The sequence below is a fragment of the Hemitrygon akajei genome, chromosome 7, assembly GCF_048418815.1.
Source record: "Hemitrygon akajei chromosome 7, sHemAka1.3, whole genome shotgun sequence".
NCBI classification, from domain to species: domain Eukaryota; kingdom Metazoa; phylum Chordata; class Chondrichthyes; order Myliobatiformes; family Dasyatidae; genus Hemitrygon; species Hemitrygon akajei.
This window is the reverse complement of record NC_133130.1, coordinates 54,211,398-54,234,708: the sequence shown is the minus strand read 5'-3', so window position 1 is coordinate 54,234,708 and position 23,311 is coordinate 54,211,398.

Genomic DNA, 23,311 nt, shown 5'->3' with positions numbered 1-23,311 from the left:
ACACTTCCTTTCTCCCCTTTTGTATTCCTATGTTCATTCCCTCTTTCTATTAGTGCCTCACCCATCCTGTAAGATCACAGGAAGATTCCCCTCCTGGGAATTCCCTAAATGAACCAACAAGGTAAACCCATCCAAGCAGCACTACCAAATGCATCTTCAATTCCATTCTCCCAACCTAACATTTCTGAGAGCGGACTAAGAATCACATCTCTTCTCCACGTTTAGCCTGTAGGTTTTTTTTTAAAGAGACATCCTTTCCTTTGTCATTGATTAAATCGGTGCTGTAGTTTCCACTGTACGGTTATTCACGGGGAGATACCATGACTCTTACATCACCTATCATGATGATCTTAATCACAAAGCCGTACCTTGGTGTTTTCTCCTGTCTTCTCTGGTACCATTTCCTCTTGTGCATCATTTTTCTGCAATTCTTCAAAATCTTTGATGGGTCATTCCCAACGTATCTTTGGTTGCAGTGGTATCGCTATCCTTAGCATCATCATAAAAAAACTTGTTTCTTTTCAGTCTCCATCTTAATCCATTCTCTCCTCTCTCTCCTGATTTCACTGTCTACTTTTCACATAAGTGTCTTCCCCACCTTTAGTGTTAATCTCTGCTCTCATTGTCTCATTCGTGGACTATGGTTTAAGCCAATCAATTATTGTTATTTCAGACTTAAAGATTCATATTGAAGGTATTGCATAAGGATAAAGACAAAATACTGTTACTGTGGAAGTAAGCTGTTGGCAGAATACAAACCCAGTCACTTACAGAACAAGTCTCCAAAGGTGAGCAGGAATGGGAGCAGTAGGGGAGGATGAAGAGTCACTCCAGCAGTGACTAGCCAGAGGAAATGTTTCATAATTTTAACAATGATATTCTGCAGGCATAAAAGTGGAAAGCAGGGTCCTAAACTAGCAGTGCCACACACTTCCCCTTAAGTCGTTTCACCAATTTAGAGATCAGGCCATACATGCTAAGCCTATAAGTGTTCATTCATTAAACCCAATATTTGTAGAGGATATAGTGACATATATTAACTGGGTAATGAGAGAGCAAATATCTCTGCACAAACACGAGATTCTGCAGATACCAGAAATCCAGGTAATACAAACAAAAGGTTGAAGGAACTTAGCAAGTCAGACAGCATCTACAGAAAGGAATTAAAAGTCAACTCTTTAGGCCAATGCTCTTCAACAGGATAGGAAACTAAAGGGGAAGAACCCAGAATAAGAGATGGGGGAGGGAGTGAGAAACTTGGAGCTGATTGAGAGAAAAGGTGAAGGGCTAATGAAGAAGGAATCTGATAAGAGAGTGGAGGGGCACCAGAGGGAGACGATGGCAGGCGAGGAGACGAGAAGAGGTCAGAATGGAAAAGAGAGAAGCAGAAGATACTTGCAACTATCTCTGTGGTACAAAAATAGGGAAATAACGTGGGTGTTAAGTACCTTGCTAACTGAAAGAGAACAAGTATAAGAGATGTACAGTATAGGGAGAGAGACAGAGAATTGCCATTACATTAAGACCTCTGCTGGAAGGGCAGAATAAAATGGGAACAGATAATACTGGAAATGTCAGCAGGTCAGGCAGCATGTATGGAAAGAGAAACAGAAACCCTGTGCTGTACTCAACCTTTACCACCCCTTATACTTGTGCTACAACTTCCTTAGAGCTGCGGACTTGTATCCCACATCAAGGAACAGGCGAAGGATTTCTGTGGCTGGCTTTTCCACAGAGAATTAAGGCACCACTGTATGTTGTCCATCAGGCTAGTTTATTAATATTGGATTCATTTCTGCTGCCGATCCACAGCCGAGTGTTGGATCTGAAGTCTTGATTTTTGAATACTTTTCCAGAGGCAGCTGAAGACCTTGCAGATGATGATGGATTGAATAGTGTGTCATGCAATTTTAAGTGTGTCAAGTCTTGATGGAAGATCTCGGCCCAAAACCTCCATAAATGCTGCCTGACTTCCTGAATCCTCTGGCATTTTGTGTGTTGCTCAACATTTCCAGCATCTGCAGAATCTCTTGTGATTGTGTTGTCCACATTGATTGCCAGGAGATGAAATTTTGCAGTTGGAGAAAGTTTGTGAAAGGCTTTTGTCTTCCAGAAGTTTAGCCTGCAGCCAATGAAGAAATGGTATCAATTGTATAGGGTGAAGGAGCAGAAATAATGATAGGCAGGTCAGCCCAACGGTGAAGACACAAACTGAGTGACAAAAGAAATTGTTACTTGGAAAGTGCAGATTAATCAAAGATGATAAAATGGTTTCATGAAGGAAAGGTCATCTCTAATTCGAGTATTAAAAAGCAGCCAAGGAGGGTCATGTGCTTGGTGTAGACTACATGAGATGTTTTGCAAGATCCCACAGGGCAATTTACTCAAGCAAAAGGGGTGAGGGGTCCCATATTGAATTGGTGGACAAGGCAAAGGGTAACTTTGAATAGAACATCTAAGTAATTGGAAAGGGTTCAGCAGAACTCAGTGCTGTTTCAATTTTTGTGACATCTATGAAAAATTTTGCCAAAAGTAAAAGCCATGATTAAGAGAACTGATGTCAGCTTTTATTTCTGTATCACTGACAGAAGGCTGTACTCTATAGGACAGTATCTGTGGATATGTTTGGAGGGCACACAAATCTGGAAAGGAATTAATTCCAGAAAAAAATAGGTACTGCATTTAGTTAGGATCAACGAGACATGGTAATACTGAGAAGTGTTAAAAGAATATGGGGATTTTAGGATGCTTGTCCACAGAACTCCCAAACAAAACAGAAAATTTGGCTTATAACTAAAGAAAGTAATCAGCTTTTTATTGTAAAGGGGATAGAATACAGAAGTAAGGACCTTTTGGTCAGTTGTGCAGGACTTTGCTGAAGTCAAACTGAAAGCACTGTACAGTTTTGTCTGAGGAGTCATTGCAGAGAAGGTTCACTAGATTGGTGGGGGGTAGGGGTGGAATCTGTGTCTTTGAGCAAGATTCCAGGATGATGTGTTTTCTCCCTGTTGCCCATGTCAACAGTGTCTCTGAGCAGGCACAAGACTTTCTGAAAGAGGAAGGTGAAGACATGAAACATATTGGTACCAACAACATGGGCAGGAAGAGTGATAAGGTCCTCCATAGTGAATATAGGGAGTCAGGCCGAAGTTTGAAGAGCAGAACATCCAGGTTCTACCCTGTGGATTCCTCTCTGTACCTCTCACACTAGTGAGGATATGGCAAATGAACACTTGACAGAAGACCCTAGTGCAGGTTGAAGGACTTCAGTTATTTAGATCATTGGGATCTCTTCTACAGCAGAGGTGTCTTGTTCAAAAGTACCAGGTTGTGTCTGAACTGGAGAGGACCAATATCCTTGGGACAAGGTTTGCTAATGTTGCTTGGGAAAGTTTAAACCAGTCTAGCAAAGGATGTGGGACCCAAAGTAGTAATGTATCAGAGAGAAAGATGAAGCAAAGATAGAACTTAAAGCAAGCAAGTCTAGTCAACAGGCCAGATAGAACCAACACATGGAGCGTGAAAAGTTTGATGGACTAAACAAAATGGAAGAGCCTCACAGGTAAATCAGGGACCTCAAAGCATGAATTGACACAAGGGGTTGTGATATTGTGGTTATTACGGAAACAGGACGGGCAGCTCAACCTTCTGAGGTACTGATACTTCCAACGTGACATGGAAGTAGGATAGGAGGGAGTTTTACTAATGATTAGGGAGAATATCATGGAAATGCTTAGAGGGGATGTCCTGGGGAATATCCAGTGAGATCATACGGTTGGATCACTTTGGTATTATGTAATAGGACCCAAAATAGTTGAAATTTAAGGGATGTACATACAGCAAAATCAGAGATAGGTATTGGAATAATAGGATGTGAGTTTCATTTCAGCAGATGGATTTCAACTTACACAGATAAGTGTGAGGTGATGCATTTTGGACATTCAAAGACAGGTAGGGCCTATAGCGTGAATGGCAGGGCACCAGCTTGCATTGTGGAAGAAAGAGACCTGGGAGTATAGGTGCCCAGTTCACTGACAGTGGCCACACGAATAGACCGGGTGGTGAAGAAGCCATTTAGCTTTCATCAATCAGGGCAGCAAGCTTAGGAGAGGGACATCATGTTGCAGTTATAAAGTCACTGGTGAGACAGCCCCTGGAGTATTGTGTAAGGTTTTGTTCACCCTGTTATAGGAAAGAAATGGTCAAGATGGAGAGGGAACTGAATAGATGTAAGAGGATGATACCTGGACTGAAGGGTCTGACTTATAGGGAGAGATTGGGCATGGATCTTTATTCATTGGAGTGCAGGAGAATGAGAGGAGACTTCATAGGTTTATAAAATCACGAGAGGTGTGGATAAGATGGTCTTTCATAATCTTTCACCCAGAGATGGGCAATCTAAAGCCCAGAGGGCACAGATACAAGATAGAGCTTTAAAGTAAACTGAGCGTATATAACTTATTTACATTGAGAGTAGTGAGTTACTGGAATGAGCTGCTGGAGGAAGTAATTGAGGAGGGTACAACTACAACATTTAAGAGGCATTTGGATGAAGGGGAAGGGTTTGGAAGTTTCTGGATAATGGCCAATTAGGACCAACGGGCTTGAGTTACAAGGAGAGGTTGAAGGACTTAGTCTGTCTTCACTGGAGCAGAAGAGGCTGAATGGAGTTATATAACATTATGGGAAGCGCAGAGTCTGTTTCCCATTGCAGAGTGTCCAAAACTGGTGAGCAGGTGAGAAGGAGAAGGAATGAAAGGGTAATATTTCTACACTGAGTATGTGGAATCAAATGTCAGGAGGTGGTAGTGGGGGCAGAAACAGTAACAACATTTATGAGGCATCTGAACAGGCACTTGAATGAGCCAAGCATTAGAGCATATGGGATTAATGCATGCAAATGGGATTAGTACAAATAGGCATAATGGCCAGCCTAGAGGCGATAGGCCAAAGGGGCTGTTTCTATGATGTACAACTCCATAACTAGATTCATTCATAGACTGAATGAGTTACCAAAGAATCAAATTGTACTGAAGTATGGAATTCTCAGAGTGTTTTTCAAAGAGGATGTTTCCTTTGTGATAGAATCTAGAACTAGGAGGTATTTTCTAAACAAGGAATCACCCACTTAAGGCTACCTTGTGCAGGAAAGTTTTTTTTCTGTCCTTGACAGCTGTGGATGATGAGTCATTAAATATGTTCAAGATGAGATAAATCTCTGAATTGTAATAGAAACAAGAATTCTGTGAAATATAGTTCTTCACCGTATAACCTTTTGGCTTTCTCCTTTTTATGATATCCAAAGAGTAAGAAGTTAAAGTCCATCAAGAAGAAATAAGGCATTCTTGCCTTTACAGGCTCTCCCTGGGTAATGGATGGATTACATTTTAACAGACATCCATAAACTGATTTGACTATATGTTGAGAAACACACCTCAGCAGTATTGTAATGAATGGCATCAAAAGCACTTAAGACTGATAACAGAGTTATTATTATTTAAGAAGGGTGGGAGGCAGTAGAAAGGAAGCTATAGACTTTTTGGCCTGACATCAACGGTTGGGAAGCTGTTGGAATCAATAGTTATGGATGAGATTATGGAGTACCTGGAGGCACATGACAAGATAGGCCAAAGCCAGCATGGTTTCCTGAAAGGCTGCTGGCTGGCTGCTGGTTACCAGTGGAGTTCCACAGGGATTGGTGTTGGGACCTCTACTTTTTACAATGTATGTCAATGATTTGGACTGTGGGATTACTGGATTTGTGGCTAAATTTGCCTATGGCACAAAAGTAGGTGGAGGAGTGGATAGTGTTGAGGAAACAGAGAACCTACAGAGAGACTTAGATAGTTTAGGGGAATGGCAAAGAAGTGGCAAATGAAATACAATGTTGGAAAGTGTATGGTCATGCACTTCAGTGGAAGGAATAAATGGGCAGACTATTATTTAGATGGGGAGAGAATTCAAAATGCAGAGATGCAAAGGGACTTGGGAGTCTTTGTGCAGGATACCCTAAAGGTTAACCTCTAGGTTGAGTCAGTTGTGAAGAAGGCGAATGCACTGTTGGCATTCATTTCTAGAGGTATAGAATATAAGAGCAGGGATGTGATGTTGAGGCTCTATAAGGCACTTGTGAGACCACACTTGGAGTATCGTGTGCAGTTTTGGACTCCTTATTTTAGAAAGGTTATACTGACATTGGAGAGGGTTCAGAGAAAATTCATGAGAATGACTCCAGGAATGAAAGGGTTACTGTATAAGGAACGTCTAGCAGCTCTTGGGCTGTATTCCCTGGAATTCAGGAAAATGAGGAAGGATCTCAGAAACATTCCAAATGTTAAAAGGCCTGAAGAGAGTAGATATGGCAAAGTCATTTCCCATGGTCGGGGAGTCCAGGACAAGAGGGTATGACTTCAGGATTGAAGGACGTCCATTTAGAACAGAGATGTGGAGAAATTACTTTAATCAAGGGTGGTAAGTCTGTGTTGTTGCCACGAACGACTGTGGGGGCCAAGTCATTGGGTGAATTTAAGGCAGAGATAGATAGGTTCTTGATTAGCCAGGGCATCAAAGGGTATGGGGAGAAGGCAGGGGAGTGGGGATGACTGGAAGAAATGGATCAGCCCATGATTGAATGGCAGAGCAGGCTTGATGGGCCAAATGGCCGCCTTCTGCTCCTATGTCTTATGGTCTGTGTGCGAGAGAGAGAGAGAGAGAGAGAGGAAAGTTCTTTCATTTGTAGGAATGAACGTATGGACGTACGTTGGACTTCTGAATTTAAAATACAATGGGAGCCATTCGGATGTATGATTCAGATTCCGATGAGTGCCTGAACTGGGTGTTCATAACCCGCTGTTGACCTGTAGTGTCTGGGGAATAGAAATCAAGAACAGGGAGGATGCATCACAACCAGATTAAAATTACTTACTGGTTAACTGGAATACTATATACAATTGTAGACAGCACTTTTCAAAGGATTAGGGTGATACTAAAGAAAATATTGGAAGATTTGAGGATCTTGCCAGACAATAGCATTGTAATTATTACAGAGGTTTGGCTGGACTGTGGTTGTTAATTTTAAATCTTCGGAGGCCATGGAGAGAATTAATTGAGCTGTGTATAATTAAAGCTTAATTATTAGGACAGAGATATTTCCCTTGGTAAAATAATATAGCATTAAGTTTTAAGACCAATCAAGCATTTCTGAAGTCAGTATGTTCACCCAGACAAACATGGCAGTCTGAAACTCAGAATTTGAAAGGAGTATAGAACCAGAAGCATTTTAAAAGAAAATATTTGGATAAACACGACGTGGATAGTGGAATTAGGCTAGATTTTTTAACTTGGCATAGACAAGGGGGATTTAATGACTTCTTCCTATGCTATATATGTCTATGAAGGTAAAGCAGGCTGTAAATTGAAAAGGAAGATTGTTGCATTTTTCTAATTATACGGCCAATGTACTTTAAGTGAGCAAATTTGTGCTGGTTGTGACCTTTGGTTACAAGATGCATTTATCTGTGAGGTCCCATATGTCCAGGATATCCTGAAAGGCTAGCTGCTTCACTCCTGTCACTCCACCTCATTGTTGAATTCCATGTGGAGCCCAGTCACGCTGGGAATTTCCAGCTTTTTCTGGAGAGTCGGCCTCTGTCAGACCAAGAATCGAAATTCCCCTTCGTTTGAATTGGAATTGGGGAGGGATAATCCGCATGCAACTTGATCCAGCTCTACGCTAAGGACTGTGACTGGATTTTAATTTGAGTTTGCCCATTACAATCATGGTTTTCTTTGAGTGGGATGCACCACAATTTGCAGATTTACAACTGGTATTGTTTTAACTTCCCAGTAGTAGAGACAGCAGTTTACCTTTATTGCAAAAAGACATTCATCGGATTCAACAACGTGTCTGTTGTTTGTACTGCAGATCTTGCACGTTTTTCTGTGCATTTCTCCTGTCATTTCTGTCCTTTCCATGGTCAGCTGAGTAGCCTAGTAAGATGGCACCAATTGCAAATATAAAAGCTGGGTATTTTTTATGCAGAAGTGAACACAGTAAAACTGCTGTCCATTCTATAAGATATGAAAAGTAAAACAAATCCTCATTGTCCCTAATTGGTCTAATTTCACTTTTGCCATTCATCACTAACTGGACTGATTGCTGTAATAATGGGTAAGGAGACCATTCCAAAGTGTGTCTCTGCTCCAAATCAGTCCAGATTAACATATTTCAGTTCATAATGTAGTGACATATGCAACTCCTGCAGTAAAATATAGAATTGGATGCGCAATTACGATTATTGCCAGCTGGGATCATGGTATGTTTGAGGATTATCATGCGTCACCATTTTGATCTTTGGCAGACACCATTTAATAAATCAGTAAAGGACTGGAATTAAAAGAAAAGGAAAATGCTGGGAAACAGGCCTGCATCTGTATGGATAAACCATGAGGCTAAAGAGACCAATGGAAATCTCTCTGCGGAGCAGAGGAGAACTTCAAATAGATAGCCTTTATATGATAAGCCTTTCAATCCTGGAATCATTTTCGTGAGCCTCCTTTGAATCTTTCTTAAATAAGGGGCCCACAACTGCTCACAATACTCCGTGAGGTCTCAACAATGCCTTAAAAAGCCTCAACATTACATCTTTATTTTATATTCTAAACCTCTTGAAATTAATGATAACATTGCTTTTGCCTTTCTCGCCACTGACTTAGCATGCCAGTTAACCTCTAGGGAATCTTGCACGAGGATTCGCAAGTCCCTTTGTACATCAAATTTTTAGATTTTCTCCCCATATAGAAAATAGTGTACACTTTTATTCCTTCTACCAATGTGCCTGACCACACACTTCCCAGCACTGCATTCCATCTGCCACTTCTTTGCTCATTCTCCTAATCCGTTGGCGCATGGCCAAGTAGTTAAGGCATTCATCTAGTTATCTGAAGGTCACTAGTTTGAGCCTTGGCTGAGGCTTGCTTGTGTGTCATTGAGCAAGCAATTGCTCTGTGATGACACCAGTGCCAAGTTTTATGGGTCCTAATGCCCTTCCCTTGGACAACATCAGTGGTGTGGAGAGGGGAGACTTGCAGCTTGGGCAACTGCCAGTCTTCCATAAAAAAATCCTTGCCCAGTTACCCTGGAAACTTTCCAAGGTGCAAATCCATTGTCTATCGAGACTAACGGAGGCCTACGATCTGTTTAAATCCTTCTGCAGACTCCCTGCTTCCTTAACACTACATGCACCTCCACCATCTTCTTACCATCAGCAAACTTGGCCAAAAATCCATCAATTCCGTCATCCAAATCATTGATATATAATGTAAAAAGACTGAAACCAATACCAGCTCCTGCAAAACAACACTAGACACCAACAGCCAATCAGAAAAGTCTCCCTTTATTCCCACTCTTTGCTTCCTGCCAAACAGCCAATGCTGTATTGCTAGTATATTCCCTCTCATATCATGGGCTCTTATCTTGCAAAGCACCTTGTCAAAGGCCTTCTGAAGATCTTAGTACACAATATCCACTGATTTTCCTTTGTCAATCCTGCTTGCTATTTCCTTAAAGAATTTCGACAGATTTGTCAGGCAAGATTTTCCCTTAAGGAAACCATGCTTGCTTTGGCTCATTTTATCATGTGCCTCCAAGAACTTCAAAACCTCATCCATGGCAATCGACTTCAACATCTTCCCAACCACTGAGATCAGGCTAACTTCCCTATAATTTGCTTTCTTCTGCCTCCCTTCCTTCTTAAAGAGTGGAGTGACATTTTCAGTTTTGCATTCCTCTGGAACCATGCCAGAATCTAGTGATTCTAGCGCTCTTAAAGATAGCAGAGTCAAGGCATATGGGGAGAAGGCAGGAAAGGGGTACTGATTGTCGATGATCAGCCATGATCACATTGAATGGCGGTGCTGGCTCGAAGGACTGAATAACCTACTCCTGCACCTATTGTCTACTGTCTATTCTTGAAAGATCATTACTAATATCTCCACAATCTCTTCAGTTACTTCTTTCAGAAGCCTGGTGTGTAGTCCATCTGGTCCACGTGTATTATGTAAATTCAGATCTTTCAGATTCCCAAGCACCTTCTCCCTACAAAAAGTAACTGCACTCACTTCTACCACCTGATACTCTCCAACTTCCAACATACTTCCAGCATACAAGGATGTTGCCTGGATTGGGGAGATTGCCTTATGACAATAGGTTGAGTGAACTTGGCCTTTTCTGCTTGGAGCGACGGAGGATGAGAGGTGAGCTGATAGAGGTGTATAAGATGATGAGAGGCGTTGATCGTGTAGATAGGCAGAGGCTTTTTCCCAGGGCTGAAATGGCTAGCATGAGAGGGCACAGTTTTAAGGTGCTTGGAAGTAGGTACAGAGGAGATGTCAGGGGTACGTTTTTTACACAGAGAGTGTCAAATGCGTGGAATGGGCTGCCAGCGATGGTGGTGGAGGCAGATACGATAGGTTCTTTTAAGAGACTCCTGGACAGGTACATGGAGCTCAGAAAAATAGAGGGCTATGGGTAAGTCTAGGTAATTTCTAAGGTGAGGACATGTTCGACACTGCATTGTGGGCCGAAGGGCCTGTATTGTGCTGTAGGTTTTCTATGTATCTATGTTTCAATGCTGCTAGTGTCTTCCACAGTCAAGACTGATGCAAATACTTTTTCAGTTCATCCCCCATTTCCTTGTCTCCCATTTCTACATCTCAGTCGTAATTTGCCAGCAGCCTGATATCTACTGTCACATCTCATTTACTCTTCACATATTAAAAAAAAACTTTTGGTATCCTCATTGTTATTTTTGGCTAGCTTGCCTTCATACTTCATCTTTTCACTCCTTAAAAGCTTCCCAATCCTCTAACTTCCTAATAATTTTGCTCTATTATCTGGCCTCTCTTTGGCTTTTGTGTTGACTTTGACTTCCCTTGTCAGCCACGATTGTGTCGTCCTGCCACTTCTTCTTTGGGATGTATCTATCCTGTGCCTTCCAAATTGCTCCCAAAAACTCCAGCCATTGCTGTTCTGTCATCATCCCTGCTAGTGTCTCCTTCCAATCGACTTTGGCCAGCTGCTTTCTCATGTCCCTGTAATTCCCTTTACTCCACTGTGACACTGATACATCTGACTGTAGCTTCTCCCTCTCAAATTGCAGGACAAATTCTATCATATTAAGATCACTGCCTCCGAAGGATTCATTTACCTTAAACCCTCTAATCAAATCCGGTTTATTACACAGCACCATTCCAGAATAGCTGATCCCTAACGGGGCTCAACCACAAACTGCTCTAAAAAGCCATCTCATAGGCACTCTACAAATTCCCTCTCTTAGGATCCAAAATCAGCACCAACCTGATTTTCCTAATCTACTTGCATACCGATATCCCCCATGACTATTGTAACATTGCCCCTTTGGCATGCATTTTCTTTTTTTGTTCCTTCCATTGTAATTTGTATCCCACATCCTGGCTTCTGTTCAGAGCCCTGTATGTAACTTCCATCAGGGTCCTTTTACCCTTGCAGTTCCTTAACTCTGCAGACAACAATTCTACAGCTTCCAAGTCTATGTAACCTCTTTCAAAAGATTTGTGTTCATTTTTTAACAACAGACCATACCACCTCCTCTGCCCACCTGCTTGCCCTTTTGATACAATGTGTATCCTTGGACGTAAAGCTCCCAAATACAACCTTCTTCAAGCCATGATTCAGTGATGCCCACATATCATACTTGCCAATCTTTAACTGATATCTACGTCATTTCACATACTGCATGCATTCAAATATAACACCTTCAGCCCTGGACGGTCACCCGTTTTGAACTTGTCCCCTTTACACTGCAACTCATCCCACTGACTGTAATTTTACTGTATCAGCAGCCTGTCTTCCTCACAGTCTCACTACACATTGCCTCTGCTTGTATGCCAACTGCTCCATCCTCAGCCTTATCACTCAGCTTCAAAATCAGTATCAACCCTCTCCAACAGTTCTAGCAAAGCTGCCTGCAGGACATTGGTTCCCATCGAGTTTAGGTTTAAAATGTCCCTTATGTACAGGTCATACCTTCTCCAGAAGCGATCCTAATGATCCAGAAATCTGAAGCCCAACACCCTGCACCAATTCTTCAGCCACATATTCATCTGCCAAATTGTCCTGTTCTACCATCACTGGCCTGTGGCACAAGCAGCAATCCAGATATTATTACCCCGGATGTCCTGCTTTTCAGCTTTTGACCTAAATTCTCTCTTCAGGACCTCCTCCCTTTTCCTACCTATGTCATTGGTGCCATTATGCACCAAGACTGCTCACCCACCCTCTTTAGACTCAATCAGAGACATCTCTGACCCTGGCACCTATGTGGAAACATATGCTCCAGGTGTCTCTATTGCATCCTCAGAATCTCATGTCTACTTCTCTAACTATGGAGTCCCCTATCACTCCTGCAGTCCTTTCTGCCCCCCACTTCTTTTCTGAGCCACAGCACCAGACCTCAGTGCTAGAGATCTGATCGCTGCAGCTTAGGTTACCGCCCCCCCCCCCCCCCCCCGCCAACAGTATCCAAAGTAAGATACTTATTATTGAGGGGAAGGGCCACAGGGGTACTCTGTGCTGGCTGCCCATTTTCTTTCCCTCTCCTGACAGTCACCCAGGTAGCTGCCTCCTACAACTTACAGGTGACCACCTTCCTATCTGTCATCTCCCAAGCTTACTGTGTGAACTGAAGGTCATCGAACTGCAGTTCCAGTTCCTTAATGCTTTCTCTGAGGAGCTGCACTGGTGCAGATGTGCTTATCTAAGAGGCTGGAGGTCTCCCAGCATTCCTGTATCTCACACAAAGAGCACAACAGAGGCCCTGGAGCCGTTCTCACTGCACTAACTGTGTACCGACAGAGGAAGGATGATGAAAGAACTTATCAGATACGTAGCTTGCCAAAGCCTGATGAGTCAAAGCCTCCGCAGTCCACTCCAACAATGGCTGAAGCTGCTCCAACAATGGATGCCCTGCTTGTCCCTGCAAGCCACCCATAAGCAAGGTGTAGCAGCTGCTTAGCCCTCAGGTCAGGGTCACGTGAAACCATGGACTCTGCTGTGGGGTCTACGTGCCCCCACTGGCGGGCTGCACAGCAGGTTCAGCAATTGTGCTTGTGTGTATGCACATTCCAGCTGCCTACTGTTTCATCATGGCAGTATTTAACTCCCTTCTTTTCATTGTAATCTTGTTGAGACTTGTCCAAAATCACAGCAATGTTACGCTCCCTGCTTATCCTCATCCTACACTGGGAAAGAGGACACCACTGGAAAGGAGTAGTATTCATTTACTATTTAGTACCCGATTCCATTCTATCCCCCTCAGTACAGACCTTCCCACCTATATCCACGACACTTGTCCTGACCTCCATCTTCTCAGTAACTTACAATCCCCAGGCCTTGACCACCTGAAGGAAGTTCAGTCCCCATGCAGCCTGACCTGCTGAGTTTCACCGGCATTTTGTGTGTGCTGCATTATATTTCCAGCATCTGGAAAGTTTCTCATGTTAGCATGTAGGTATTGCTTTCAGCCACAGGGTTGGCATTTAATTTTCAGTTTGATAATTTTAGTTAATGGACCTGTTGGCCTTGTGTTTATTATTTTCCTTTTCCTTTAAGTTCTGCAAGAATTCTGATAAATATCAGTGAACTGTCAACCTGCCCCAGGGTCTGTCTCCGCACGTGGGCCACATCCAAACATTCTCACAATGGTGGAAGGTCCTACCGCAAGTCCTGGTTATGTGACCACTGACGCCAGGCAACCTCAGATGGGTAATGATAATGGCTGGGGTCACCCCTCTTGTAAAGGCACTGCCCAGAAGAAGGGAATGGCAAACCGCTTCCGTAGGAAAAATGGGCAAGAACAATCATCATCATGGAAACATGATCACCTACATCATACAACACGGCACTTCATGATGATGTAGATTGCAATGTACTGCTTTTGCAAAATAAGATGCCGGAGATATTAGACCTGACAAAGATGGTGCATCAATTTAAGAATGCTTCGGATACAGAGAGGTCCCTAATTTTAAGAACACAAGGAACAGGAACTATCCATCAGATCTGGCCACATGCTCATGACTGTTGTAAACTTCACTGAACTCTCCTCCCTGTGCCAGTTCTCCAAAAACCTTAAATTAATTGATCTTATAAATATTTATCTATTTCCACCTGAATACAATTTATAATCTGTACTCTACCACCCTTCCAATGATTCAGTGCCCTCAGGGGAGACATTTCTATGCACATCAGTTTTAAATGAGCATCTCTTTACTTTGTTGCTTTTTCCCTTTGTTTGAGATTCCCTCACTGGTGAAAACATCTCAACGTCTATCCTGTGAAACACTCCTAGGATTTTGTATATTTGAATAGGGTCACTCCTCTTACTTTTAAACTCCAAGGAATACAGACCCAAGCTGCCTGGTCCTTCTTGACAAGAGAACTCCTCATCCCAGGAATCAGCCTGGTTGATCTTCTTTGGACTGCCTCCAATGTTGCAAAGGCCTTGGTTAGTGAGAGGTCCAAAATTGCACACAATATTCCAGGTATGGTCTTATTAACACACTGCAAACCACCCTATTCTTCAACTCCATCCCTTTTACAATAGAAGCCAATATGATGATAACATTCTCTAATAGTTGTTGGATCTACTTAACTTTTTGTAATTCATGCATTAACTTCTCTACATTTAGATAATGAACTACCTGATTCCTCTTACCAAAGTGTTGGATTAGGATCCAGACTGTTTTTATTGTGCTCTCCCTTGTAGTTTTAGCTTTCTTTACGCTTGTTTAGTGTTTGTATAATTACCCATTTGTCTGTAAACTTCTAGTAACTTGTATAACATTTGATTCTACACTTCAGTAGCTTCTTTGCGAAGTTGAAGTGTGAATCAGACCATATTTGTTCTCAGGTTTCTTATCTAAATAGGTCTGCATTATAAAAGAAAAGCTCAAGTTCCTTTATTACTTCTTGCTAGCTTGTACAAGCAGATCTGTCAGATGACAATCATCAAATAAAATAGCTGCAATCTGTGCCTCATTCTTGAATTCCTAAGAACCTTCTGGACAACATCATCTCCAGATCTAATACCTCATGCTCAATTTGATGGATTGTCTCAGATCCTAATAATGCTTTTGTTCCTAAGAATCCATTCTGGGTGGTAAGAATGTTATCTGTATTACTTGAATAAATGTTTAATGATTGAGCAAATGAATAGGAAAATGGAATCTCTGTTTATGACAATGTTGATGTTGGAAAAACAAGTGGGCATTCTGTGGCCACAGGATGTAACTTACTCAGAAAGGGACAGGTGAAGATCATTATGATAACAACTGTTAACAGATGGTATAAATTTACAAGGCAAGGAGGCTTTCTCCATGTTAGCCTCACTTCTTTTAATTGTTTCATAGAAGTCAGTTCGTGCTTGGGGTAAAGCATTTTCTTCTGGAGCACATACTGAGTGCTTAGCAAAGGTATGAAATGACTGTGGCCTGCAGTGAATCACCATGGAAGTCAGACCTTGGTCAACAGTGCTCCTTAGATAAAGGTGAGTACTCTGTTAGTTAAATGTTCACTCATTGCTGAATGTTCTTTAACCACCAGTTTGCATACTTAGCTGATTGACAGAAATCCAGTTGTTAAGGAAAATTAAGTGGATGTTATATAATGATGGGATATGTAGGCCTGATGTGTGATTATCTGAAATTTGCTTTCTTGCAAACTGAATGATATTTTACTAATTTCAGTCTCTTCCCCACATATTCACCACCCCCCACCCCCCCCATCGATTACTTTTTCACCTGTTCTTGTAATCTTTCCTGTATGGTAAAGAATCTTTCTATATGTTTCTCTCTTTGTTATAAATGTCTATCAGCCTCCATCCCTTCGGCTGCAATGAAACAGCTCAGCCTTTCTCGTCTCTCCTCATAACTGAAATGTTTAATTCCAGGCAACCGCCTGATGAATCTTTTCCACACTCTCTCGGTTGTACTCAGTCTTCCTGGAGTGTGGCTAGAACGGCATGCAAAATTTCAGTTGTGGTCTGTCTGGTGTTTTATTAAGTTGTCCCAGCTCTGGCACTCTTTGCCCTCACTACTGAAGGCAAGCTTCTAGAGTGCCACTTTCACCATCCTAGCTATGTGTACTGCCACCTTCGGGGATCTTTTGAACTTGTTTATCATGATCCCTTTAATCCTTGGGCCCCGCCATCCACGGTGTCTATCATGTCCTTTTTGAACTGCGGCTCATTTCCTTCACCCTCCCCCCCCCCCCCCCCCCCCACCCCCCATCCCACCAACCCGCTACCCTCTGCTAAAATGCAACACCTTGCACTTGTCAGGATTAGTGAATTTACTAGTGAGATGGACCTTGATATTTGTAAGAACAGTATAAAAAAGATATATGCTAGAATATGTCAATGTTACAACAGTGGATGTGCTGGAACTTTTGAAAAACAAAGATAGGTAATCCCTGGGACTGGACAGGATGGGCCCAAATTACCATGGGAAGTTGGGGAAGAGACTGCACTTTTGGCTACAATCATTGTGTCCTCACTGGCAACAGAAGTAGTACTAGTTGAGTTGAGAGAGGCAAATGTTTTTTTTTGTTCCTGAAAGGGAGTAGGGATAACCTTGGTAACTATAAACCAGTGAATCTTACCTCAGTTGTGGGCAAATTATTGGAGAAGATTCTTAGAGACATGAATTACAAGCATTTGGAGAAACCTAGTTTGATTAGAAATAGTCAGCATGGCTTTGTGAGGGGCAGTCATACCTCATGAGCCTGATTAAGTACTTTGAGGATGTGACAAAGCACAGTCATGAAGGTAGACCCAGGAGGTGCGCTGTATATGGATTTTTGGTTAGGCATTTGATAAGGTTCTCCATGATGGGCTCATTCAGATAATCAGGAGCATAGAATCCAGGGAAACTTGGCTGTTTGTATTCAGAACTGACTTGCCCATAGAAGGCAGCTTGTAGATCAAAGGAAGGTTGTAGATGGAGCTTTTTACTGCCTGGAAATCAGTGGCCAGTGGTGTTCAGCAGGGATCTGTTCTGTGAACCCTGCTCTTTGTAATTTTTATAAATGACTTGGATGAGGAAGTATGGATTGGTAAGTTGGCAGATGACACGGAGGTTGATTGTGTAGATTGTTGATGTAGTTCAACCCAGAAAAGTGAGAAGTGATACAATTTAGAAGGTTGAATTTGAAGGCAGAATACTTAGCAGTGTGGAGGAATAAAGGGATATTGGGGTTCGTGTCCATAGATCCCTCAAAGTTGCTGCACAAGTTGATATGGTGGTTGAGAAGGTGTCTAGGTGGTTGGCCTTCGTTAGTCAAGGGACTGAGTTCAAGAGCTGCGAGGTAACATTTCACTTCCGTAAAACTCTCCAGAAAACACTTGAAATATTGTGTTCAATTCAGGTTGCCTCCATTTATAGGAAGAATGTGGAAGATTTAGAGGGTGCAAAGATTTACTAAGGTGCTGCCTGGATTGGAGTGCATGTCCTATAAGACAAGGTTGAGTGAGCTAAGGCTTTTCACTTTGGAGTGAAGAGGATAAGAGGTAACTCCGTAGAGGTGCACAAGCATAGCATGGCTAGCCATCACTTCTCTCTGAACCTCCCCCCTCCCCCCCAGCACGATTTTAAGATGATTGGAGGAAAATATGAAGGGGTTCTCAGAGGTAGATTTATAGTGGTGGATTCATTTAAGACTCTTAAGATATCCAAATGGTTTAAAGGAAATTGGACAGTGGATGCGCTAGATGTATCTTGGAGTAGGTTAAAAATCTCCACTCAACAAGGTGGACCAAAGGGCTTCTGCTGTACTCTTCTACATTCTATGTACTAGGATCCTTCTGAGCAAATTGTGGTGAATCTGTGTGAATAAACTTGTAAGAAAATTGTTCTTTTGATTTTCCTGGATGTTAATTCTTCAGTTTCTTCTTTTAAAAAGCATTAGAAGAATAAATATTCAATTTATGAAATTGTTTTGAGTTGAGATTAAAAGGCTGTTCAAGACTGTGCATTTATGCAACCACTATTTCGTACATCCTTCAAGCAGTTCAGACAGCATGTGATGGTTCCAATTCGGGTCAGCAAGAAGATTGGAAAATATTAATCAAATAAATATAAAGAAGCTTTTCCAATTTGATAGCAAAAGTACATTTGATTAAAACATTATTAAATCTGGAAATGACTACCATTAGTGAGTTATTTTTATTTCAATTCAATCTAACCCTCATTCATTTTGAAATTTCCAGAGCATCTGCTATAATAGATCATCATCCCCCAGGATACACATGCCACAATTTTGGCATTATCAACTTTCAGAAATTTCAGTACCTCAGCTTTTCCTGGTTTCATAAAAGTTGTTCTTAGCAACCAACTACACAGAAGTAGTTTTTAATACTTCATAATTTAATAAATAAATACAGTTGTGGTTTTTGAAAAGCTGTGTTGGTTAAAAGCAGCCTGGTCTGCAAAACAGAAATGCACCTAAACCATTGAGGCAAGAAAAATATAATGAAAGAATTTGTAACATTTGGATTATTTTTCACGCAACAGACTTTTGCTTGTATCAGTCATTTAAATCAGGCAAAACCAATGATATGAAACGTATTCCTCATTAGATGTGTACACAAACACAAGGCAGCTTCCCTTTAGAAAATCATCCGTATATACTTTTGGGGTTTAATGTTGAAGCTCAATTGAATTTCAAAACACTATGGAATCCTCAATGCATGTAAAATCATGAGATATTTCATTGATAAAGAAAACCATCACCTTTAGATTTAATTATTCACTCGTCCAGTTGAAAAGGATAGTTATTTCAACAATCGACCGAAATTAATGTTGCTGCTCATCCAGTTGACACCCCCCTCCCCCAAACACACAACCATTAACTTGGATCTCATGTTCCTTTATGGCTCTTCCAGTTGTTTCTGTATTTAATTTCTTAATCTGACTCAAATGCAATAATAGTAAATGAATGCCTGCTGTAGGCTTTCCTCCAATAATTTACCCAAAAAATTAATTCTGTAATGAGGGCCTATGCCTATTTCATTAGGACAAGTATATTGCAATGACATGAAACTTTAATTTGGGCTCGTATTGCTGTACTGGTATTTCTAAACTTGTGTACAATTTAAACTAGTATTACCACCAGTTTTGAGATTACAACGTGTAGCAAATTTTACATAGGTTGTTTCCATTCAGCCTTTATAATTGAAAACATTTGTGGGAAATACGGTACACTGAGGAAGCTGGAACTTGGAGTATGGAAGTAGTTGGGTATGTAGTTTAGTCACTGAATAAAATCCTGTTATATTTGAGCAATGCAGGGAAGCATAGGCTTAAAACTGAGAATTGGAGAACCTTTTGCTACTTTGTTTTTAATGATTCTTGGAAACAGCAAATTTAATGTTTCTGCTTTTGTAGTACCTTGGTGTCCAAGCTGTTAGAAATGCCAATAAAGCGTATATGTTGGTAATATTTGTAGATCTGAAAAATCGGCTAACTTGGTTTTCTACTAAGATTCAGCAATTTAAAGCTATTGATGAACATCTGACTGATTATCAATACAGTAACTTCAGGCATGACTGCACTTTCTTTTAAAAAAAAGTATAGATTTTAAAAATATTTTGCTTAACTTCATGTATTTTCTGAAGCAAAGTGTAAAGAAGCTGTATTTAGATGCCCACATTTGCTGTAGTGTGTTAGTAAGAAAACTGACTAAACAAGGTGATTCAGTGTCCCATTTAAAGCATAAACATCACATATTCCTTTCCCTTCAAGCATTCTCAAATAACGCTTAACAAAGTGAGTGACCAAATAACAAATTTCCTTTTTAAGGGTGGTGAGACACACATCCTGTTAGTATAACGACATTTATTCAAGGCTTGAACCTTGTGCTATAATTTAAGGTAGTGGCTCTGCTTAAGGCATTTAAGAGAAGCAGAAGTTGTTGAGGATGAAACTTTAATAAGCATTGGACAACTCTGCAGAAATTAATAACTAAAATCTATATTGAGAAAGAGTAAAGTAATAAAACACTTCTTGAACCTATAATAAATATGCAAGCTCCTCATTCAATGACATAATGTATTACAGAACATTCCATCATGGAATCCACACACTACCTCCCAGCAGATTATTGCCATTTCTTTTTATTATTGTAGGGTTACTACAACTTCAGTGTGCCCACTCCCCACCTTCCCCTTGTGTTTTCTTGTCACTTCATTATATTAGTGGCTAATTTATACCAGCCATTTAATCTTGTGGCATGTGATTGGGATGTGGGATAACCCACCAGAAGCAGCAGCAGTTACAGAGAACGTGCAAACTTATCACCTGATGTTGGGATCACTGAACTGTAGAAACTTTTAAATGTAGCAGTTCAGTGGTAGAACAGCAATCTTACAACTCAAGCAACTTGGACTCGATCCTGAACCTGAATGCTGTTTCTGTAGTTTGAACAGTATGGGTTTCTGCTGGGCTTCACATTTCCTCCCACATTCCAACTATTTGGTTGGTAGGCCCCGTGGCTATTGCCTTTGTAGGTGATTGAGAGAATTTAGAGGGATGTTATTAACTGGCATGTGGGGGTAGAATAGGTTACAGGAGTCATTGATAGGAATATTCAGCCGGGAACAGCATAATGAAGAGTTTGTGAACATGTTTGGTGTGGGGAGAGGGAGGGGAAGGGAACAATACCAATGCCAAGTTCATTTCAATAGATAAGGTTCTGTGGAGATAAATTTAGAACAAGAAAATCATTTCAATTTCTGAAAGTTGTAAACTTAAACAGTTAATCTAATGAAGGGCTGATTTAATTTTTAAAAAAAATTGTCTACTGAGGTGAAGCATACAAACATAACAGCAATTTTACTGCAGGATGTAAGTTCCAAACTGCACTGGCAGCCACAGAATTGACCAATATTAAGCATTAAGTTAGTCTGTAATTGATGTCTCGTGCACTTTAAGAGCAGAAATAATAAATGTCCTTTGCTAAAATGTTCCATTATCTCTTCAGCTTTGTCTAAACTACATAAAGCTGAAATAATTTTCCAGGATATGCAATAAACTAAATGTCACAGGACAGTAAATATTAAAAATTACTAGTCTGGCAGAAATTTGAAGAGAAAATCTTTCAAAGTTGGCCTGAAACAATGATTAGATGTTCTTTTTTCCAAATCTGGCTTTTATGATAGCTTTCCACTCTAATGCAATTAAGTTAGATCTGGCAGTGCACACTTGGATATCCATGAGACACTGCAGAGCTTCAGTAGAAGCAAATGGAAATGCCCCATTCTGTGACATTGTTTTTCACTTTCAAGCCAGGACATCTACCCTGCTTCACTGGGGTGGAGAAGGGCAGCCAGGAGCAGCAGAGGGCATTACCTAAAGTTGAGGTGTCAGCCTAGTGAAACTGCACTACATTCATGTCTATTCATGTGCTGTTTTAGTTCTTCAGCAATATAATAGACAAAACTAACCAGTAGATAAAATCTACATTCTGTATTCCTAACATATTTAGTCCTAAATGTGGTGGCCAATTTACAAAAACAAAACAAATGAAGGTAGAGATGAGATCATTCCCAACCTCAACCTCGTTTAATTGTCATTCAACCATACATGAATACAGCCGAACGGAACAGTGTTACCCCATTGCCGGCCAAAGTATAAAATACAGTACCAACAGTCATACAAGTCACATATACCACAGTAAAGATGGCAAGCACACATAAGATGACACTAAAATACAACCATACAAAAAAAATAGCTTAAGACCCTGAGTCCATGAATGTTGCAGCAGTCTGGAGTTTTGTTTTCTCACAAACAAGAGAAAACTTGCAGATGCAGGAAATTCAAGCAACATACACAAAATGCTGGAGGAACTCGGCAGGCCAGGCAGCATCTATGGAAAAGAATACAGTCGATGTTTTGGTAGCACTAGAGGAAAATAAAAGCAGAGTATATTTAAAAGGTGGGGAGAGGGAAGAGAGAAACACAAGGTGATACGTGGAACCTGAAGGGGGAAGGATGAAGTAAAGAGGTGGGAAGTTGATTGGTGAAAGAGATACCGGGCTGGAGAAGGGAGAGTCTGATAGAGGATAGAAGGGAATTGAAGAAAATGGGGGCAGAAGGACCAGAGGCAGGCAATCAGTGGGCATGGAGATAAGGTGAGAGAGGGAAAAGGGGATGGGAAATGGTGAAGGAACAAGAGGGGAGCATTACCAAAAGTCTGAGAAATTGATGGTCATACCATCAGGTTGGACGCTAATCAAATGTTATATCAGATGCTGTTCCTCCAGCCTAAATGTGGCCTCATCACAACAGTGGAGGAAGCCATGGATAGCCATATTAGAATGGGAAGTGGAATTAAAATGGGTGGCCACTTGGTGATCCTGCCTTTTTTGGCAGACAAAGCGTAGGTGTCACCCAATCTACATTGATTCTCACTGATTTACATGAGGCCACCCCAGGAGCACTGCACACAGTATATGATCCCAACAAACCCACAGGTGAAGTGTTGCTTCACCTGGAAGGACTGTTTGGGGCCTTGAATGGTAATGAGGGAAGTTAGTATAGGGGCAGGTGTAGCTGCAGAGGGTCATAAATTTAGTCTGCTCTATCTTGGGTTCTAGCCTACAAAGTAACCAGGACATCTTCAAGGACTGGTCTTTCAGAAAGACAGCATCCATTAAGGACCCCCAGCACCCAGGACACGTCCTTTTCTCATTGCTGTCATCAGGTAGGAAGTACAGAAGCCTGAAGGCACACACTCAACGATTCAGGAACAGCTTTTCTCCCTCTGCTGTCAGATTCCTAAATGGTCATTGAACACACTATCGCACATTTTTTAATATTATTTGTTTTTGTATGATTTTTAATCTATCCAATATGCATGTACTGTAATTGTACTTCATTTTTATTTTTTATTCTTCTAGATTATATATTGCATTGAAATGCTGCTAAGTTAACAAATTTCACAACACCTGCCGGTGACAATAAACTTGATTCTGATTTGTTCTGCTTGCAAGGATAAGTGCCAGGAGGGAGATCAGTGGGGAGGGATGAAAGGACAAGGGAATCACGTAGGGAGCGATCACTGGTGGGGGGGGGGGGGGGCGAGATCTGCTTGGTGGTAGGATCCCATTGGAGATAGCGATAGTTGTGGAGAATTGTTTGCTGGATGTGGAGGCTGGTGATTTGGTAGGTGAGGACAAGAGGAACCTTATACCTGGTGGGGTAGCAGGAGGATGGGTGAGAG